Genomic DNA, 7,170 nt, shown 5'->3' with positions numbered 1-7,170 from the left:
AACAGCAATAAACCATGGTTAAGTCTTTCAGAGAGTTAAAGATATTGATGAGGAAAACTTATTCAGAAATTATGGAGTAATATCCAACTGGGAACAATGTATACTGATTTCATGACTTTGAAATATTAAAGGGTGCAATTTTTAATACATCCAGTAATATATTGATAGGCAGAATTCTAAGATGATTACCATGCCCTCATCTCTACATGTTGTGCAATCTCTTCCCATTGAATCTGGGCTGTGACTTGTCTCAAACTAATAGAATATTGAAAAAGTGACCAAGTTTAACTCTTATGATTGGGTTATATTATACAGCAAAGTGAAGAGATTTTTCATACATAATAAAGGTCGCTAACAGTTGACTTTAAGTTAATCAAAAGAGAGATTGTCCTGCTAGCCTTGAAGAAGTGAGCTCCTATGTTGTGAGATGACTTATGGAGGGGACCACAAGCCAAGGACCCGAAGATGGTCTCTAGGAAGCAAGAGCAGTCCCTGGCTGACAGCTGGCAAGAAAACCAGGACTTCAATCATTCAGCCACCAGAAAATAAATCCCAGCAACAACCTGAGTAAGTTTAAATCAGATTTTTCCCAGGTCAAGCCTCCAAATAAGAACACAGCCTGGCTGGCACTTTGCAGCCTTCTGAGATTCTAAGCAGAGAACCCAGTTAAGCTTTGCCTGAACTCTTGATCTGTGAAAACTGAGATAAGTAAGTGAAGTTTTAAAGGGCTAGGTGTGTAGTAATTTGTTATTAGCAATTGATAACTGATATATACATATATGTGTGTGTGTATGTTTATTTTTTTACTCCAGAAATAGAAAAATAGTATTTTTGGAAGAGTTACATTGTCATTGATCAAGTTATTTGCCTATCTCCTTAAAATGCTAAAAAGTAATTGTCAACATTAAAAACATAAAAAAATTTTTGACCCCAGGTTGATAAATTAAGGCATTTTAAGATGATGCATTTATTACTGAGTTATGTCACTTGGATGTACTATCATGGAAATAGAACTTTCTAACAGTATTAATGTCACAAGGAAATGTTTGGTTTATCCATTTTACAAACCAGCACAAAGATTTTTCATAAGACGTATGTTTCAGAATGGAAAAGTAAAATCTTGAACTCTCTGGAAGCAGAAAAATGTTCTCTAGTTAGCTGTGACTGGAAATTAGTCCATTTCTAATACACTAATTTTACTATTTTTTTAATATTAAAATCATGGTAAAAAGCCCTGTTGGCACCTTCCGAATATTCTGTTTGGAGGAGCACTTGGAAATTTCATTTAGAGCAGACCCTTTTTCAGTGATTGCTGCTCCGTTAGAACTGATTAAAAGTACATTTCTCAGTCAGCATGACTCCAAAAATAAAAGTATTAATAATTATCCATACCTCTACCAAATTTTTTTTAAAAAGCAAACCCTTCTTTGAACATGACTTTCCAGTTATAAAAGAAAAAATATCATTCTGTCACATATTATTTTTCTCCAGATATTATGGCAAACTGCTAAGAGAAGTTCATACTCTTCCTTGGTGGAGTCATCCACCTGTAAAGAGAAATATCTGCAAGCACTCCATGCTGTTCTCTCCTGGTATATATGCCTTTGGTATTACACCCTGTACCACAGTGCTACTTGGTAAAGGGATTTTGAAGATAACCAAATAGATCTTCTTCACTGGCCATGTTTGTCATTTACTTTGCACTAGCTTTATGAAGTTCTCAGAAATACTGTATCATTCTTCTTTTGTTACAGAAAATGCAACTTTGAAAAATGTTGCTGTAGTTTTGGTCTTTTCTTTACCTTTTTGGACAACATTCATTTAATATAGGAAAGCATTTTGGAAGTATTATGGGGTGTCTTCATCATATTACTAGAAACTATACTTTGAAAATGAAAATGCAACTCATTAACACTTTAAAACAAAAACACGCTGGACATTGGTGTAAACAACTTATTAGTTTGACAAGATACTAGTATTTTGATACTAATTTTGTATTTGTTAATTTGTGCTTTGTTTCTTTTTCAGCTACTTGTGGAAAATAATTATAGCCTATGCTCATTGTAAAGTCATAACAGAAATCCACAATCCATAGTTTTACTGAAGTCTGTTCTTATTTAAGCTTGCAACATTATTTTAAGTTAGATGTTTATATTAGCATTTTATCATTATGTTTCGATTAATGACATTAGAGCCATTAACCCATTACAGTTAATGAGAACTATACTTTAGCACAATAGTAACATAAAAAACAAATTTAAGAAACATAACAATAGCATGCAAATAATGTGAGAATAAGTTAACTGAGTATAATTGCATCTTCGTAATTGTCTATTAAAATAGAAAAGCAATAATGCAAGTCTTACAGCACAATCACAACTTGGATTACTGAAAGTTGGTTTAGCTGGTATTGTTTCTGAGAATACCTGCTTTTAAAGGCCTTACATATATTATTTAATTCTTAGTTGAGGGAATGAAGGCAATCAGAGATTGAATAAATTTCCAGATTTTAATCCAGGCACTGTGACTGCAGAGTTGGATCCCTAACCAATACGCACTCTCTCTCAGGTTTTATTCAACTACAGAATAAAACCCGGATGAAATTATTTTCTTTATTTTATTTTTCATTACTTTCAAATTGTGTATAGAGAAGCAGTAATGAAACTGTACTTTCCATGATTTGTATCAACGATTTCATTGCAATGATCCATTGGCTATTATCCTTGTTATTTGCAGATGGAGCGAGGGTTTCTTCTTGATGAGCAGGAGTGTAGCAGGGTAAGCAAAGTATCTTTCATCTTCTCACTGCATTTGCTCATGAGAAGTAAATGGTTAAATGGAAGCTGTGTTTTACATTTTCTTCTGGGTGAAGAGGTTTGATGTCCCAGGGATAGAAAGAATTTGACACAGTCAAATCTTCTAAACAGACAAATGATAGACCTCTTGGTGAAAGAAAATTTGGTATTTGCTAACAGGAGAATCCTTATCTATGAATATACAGGACCTACCAACCTGGCTAGGATTGCTGATGGTAACCAAATCTGGAATCTGCAAATTCACCTGGCATGAATCCTTAGGGTTCCCTGCAGAATATTATGTAATCTACATAGATTACATACTTAGTTACATACTAAGTATAAGTTACATCTTATACTTAGTTACATACTAAGTATAAGATGAAGATATTTCATGACCAAAATCACTCCTTCTGTGTTAATGACGTGCCTGTATATATTATTAAAGATATCACAGGTTATCCTGGTTGGAGTGCATTCTAACACAGCAGGTAGAACATGGGGAGAGGCATTGGAGATCCCAGACCACTTCCTGTTTTGCTTGCACCCTATGATTTTTATCCTTGAACCAATTAGAAAAATCAGATACTAGCAAAGATCTGATTCACATGAGTCTGAATTGGGAATAAAATATTTTGTATCTCATTTTATAAAAATAAAACAATGATTTGTAAGTTAGAATTCAATTTTATAAGTGGAATTCTGAAGTAAAAAATGGTGAGGTACTTTATTTCCTGCTGAAAATAGATCTTGCTACAACTAAGTTTTAAATCTGAAGTTGATTATTCTTCTTAACTCGTGATAGATTTGCCACTGAAAACTTAAATGGTTGCTCTCAGGTGAGACAAGTAACAGGACTGCATCCATATTTCTACAAAATCTGCATCAACTAACATGAAACCAACTAGACTCTGAGTGGAACTAATCACAACTTAGAGAGTAAAATTATTTCCCTTGAATTAAATTTCAAAACTATTTTTAAATTTTTTAAGAATATCAACCATCATAAATAATTTATCTAGATTTATTTTTATTTTTGCTTTGTTAATTCTTTTTGGATTATCTTTAGTTGTCTGTATCTGTTTATTGGCCAACAAAAATTATTCTCTGCCTCTCAGAAGTAAAATTATACTTTAAAATTATATAGAAATCCAAGAGTAGACGACATAACTATCATGTAATTGTCAAAAAAAGACCCTTTTAGAACAATGCATACTCTTTTGTACACTATATGATGGAATTTTGAATAATTTTATAATTATTTTCCAAATTCTATAATTTACAAAAAGCATAAGGACAACATTTAGAAAATGAAAGCAACCAGCTGTTACATTAACTTCTTCCATAATTAAACTTAGAAAATTATCTCACAAAAAATATTAATTTTGTTACAGCTGTATTGCAGAAAATACAACAATTTAAGGAAGTAAGCATTCCTGTAATCTTCCGTAAGATTAGACAATGATCAAAAACTACCTTTCTGGGCTTCCCTGGTGGTGCGGTGTTTGAGAGTCTGTTTGCCGATGCAAGGGACTCGGGTTCGTGCCCCGGTCCGGGAAGATCCCACATGCCGCGGAGCGGCTAGGCTCGTGAGCCGTGGCCGCTGAGCCTGAGCATCCAGAGCCTGTGCTCCGCAACAGGAGAGGCCACAACAGTGAAAGGCCCGCGAACCGCAAAAAAAGAAAAAAGAAAAAAAAGAAAAAAAATTATTTTCCCTTTTAGAAGAATAAATAATGACTATAGGTAAAAATCAGTATGAATGGTTCAGCTGGAGAAATGGCTTTGGGAAGAAAGCAATCAGTGACCAAAACCTCAGTCAGTTACTCATTAAATTACATATATTTGTGTAACAATTTTAATAGCCTGGCAGGCAAGAATATACACTTTATTCAAAGTTTTCCTGACCACACAGTGTAAAAAGCACTATGCTCCAGTTTCCATTTGTCTATCCATTACTTTGTTTTTTTCCAGTGGATTTCACAGTATTCTGAATGATTTTTTTTATGTATTTGCTTACATACTTCTTCATCTCTTCACAAAGGAACCTCCACAAGGACTGGGATACTGTCTGTCTTGTACACTGGCTGTATGCTCATTGCCTAGAACAGTCTCGAACTTGTAGGAGAGACCCAATTCTTCTATATTAAAAGAATAATGAAGTAAATAAGTAAAAAATAAAATACTTTACTCTTTGAACTTGTGTCACATGCATTTTTAATGCTTATAACTTTGTAACTACATGTCATAAAGCACTTATTCATAAGTATAGTATAAGTCTTGTGTTATCTTAAGGTACCTATACATGTAATTTTAGCCAGTAGCTGTACTGTTATATATTACATAAGTTGATGACAGCTTGATTACTGTGACATTTTATATGGAAAAATAAGAAAAATTGAGTATTATAAAAATCTGAATTCATTAGAGCAAGAAGAGTCTTATTTCTGAATTGGAACTTTTTTTGGTATTTAAAATGTTACTAAAAACTAACTATTTTTTAAGACTATCAGAGAGGGGAAAAGTTCAAGAATTAAAATCTTGCTTCCATTCCCCTTATTAGCTTTCTAATGTAAATGCAAAACTCTTGGATTACTTTTCTGAAGTTAAAAATCGCTCAAGTATTTTAAAGGAAGAATTATCATACTCTAATAGGCCAATGTTGGGTTTTTAAAGCTTGAGCAAAAGTTATTCAGCAAGTAGAAAACTTTCGGTTGCACAATATCAAATTGACGTTTTTCTCTAGATTAGGTAGTTAATGCAAATGAGATCATAGCTTGAACAAGCTTTGGGGAATGAACAGGCTGTCCAAGAGAGTCAACACAAGTGAGCCTCCTGCAATAGGAAAGGTTTCAATTTTGCCATTTTCTAAACACAGAAAAATGTATCCCTCCAATTCAGAATATTGAATGTCTTATGGAAAGCGAAAGGTCGTTTGTAACTGTCCAAAGGATTGATGGAGTTGAGATACCTCTTTGACCTTCACCCTGCACTCATAAAGCATAGTTTCAGATGACAGAGCATCAGGCAAGTTTTCAGAAAATGTCTTTTCTTCTTTTATATTGCATAGCAAGATTGTTACCTGATATTTTCTTTCATAATTGTGTGTCAAGATTTAATTACCTCTTGTCATCCCTCATTAAAAGTTAACTGTCATCTAATGCTGCTGAGCAATGTCTGTGATTTGGACTAAGTCAAGCAGTTCTATCTGCTTTATGCCATTGTTTTCCATCTCGGTTTCTACAGTAATTGCTTTGGAGGCCTCACAAACCACGGCAAGGTCATCCTTTACAAATACTGACCACTAAACACCCTCTAACACATACACATCCCAATTAATTATTGTCTATTAAGGATACATATTATTAAAACTACTTCATTATAACTCACAGATTTTTTTATCCCTATGACTTAATTTTAAAAAAACTAATAAAATTTACTGCACCTATTAAAAATACAATAAAAATGTGATATACCTCTACACATAGCTCTTAAAGTAGTGTGTATGTGTTTACCACATTTATTAATTCTGAAATCTCTATGACCTAGAGTGGCTTTATGATCTCTAATCTTGGGACTTGTGTGATAGAAAATATAACAATATTGTGCAATACTTTCTATGCAAAATGATGCCACTGACATACTATATGGAGAGCATGTGCTTCCAGCTGTTTTACTCATAATAATGATGGATTTGAACTGATCCTACTGCCACCTTTGTCATTTAAGCTCCCTTTATATTTCAGCTTTTACAAGGCAGCAGCCTCCTAACTGTTCTCCTTGTTACTAGTGTTAAGGCAATCCAACTCAAATTTGCAATTCGTACTTCTCATAGAATAGAGAATGATAAAGGAAAGATCCCGAAAATATTCCAGAAATGAGAATCCAAAAATAGAAGGCAATTAGAACCCCAGGTAAATGAAAAAGCAAAGATGTTAAAGGAAATGAATGGAAATTCTTGGCTTTGAACTATTAAATAGTCATAATAATGCAAACATATTTGTTTATTTCCATCTATTTGAAGAACCTACAGACTGAGCATAAAAGTAATTTTAGTGACAAAACAAATATTGAAAATATAAAAGTAAATGCAAATATGGCTACATTTCATTGCTTTAGCAATGAGGGATATAGATAGTATTACCTTCACGCTCCAAAGTTGAGAATCGAAAGATAAACTTTGTGGTTGAAGAAATAGGAAATGACTATTTATATATATTATTTAAATTACAATATTTCCTAACTGAGAGATGAAAATGTGCTAAGGAGTAGGAAAAGAAAGGGGAATTGGAAAAATAATTTAAATCTTCATTTAACCTATAAGGGTGCCAACTGATTAAAATATAAAGTTGTTACATTTAAAAATAGCTTTATAAAA

The sequence above is a fragment of the Phocoena phocoena genome, chromosome 17 (assembly GCF_963924675.1).
Source record: "Phocoena phocoena chromosome 17, mPhoPho1.1, whole genome shotgun sequence".
NCBI classification, from domain to species: Eukaryota; Metazoa; Chordata; class Mammalia; order Artiodactyla; family Phocoenidae; genus Phocoena; species Phocoena phocoena.
The sequence above is the reverse complement of the archived record's forward strand: the minus strand, read 5'-3'. Positions refer to the sequence as shown.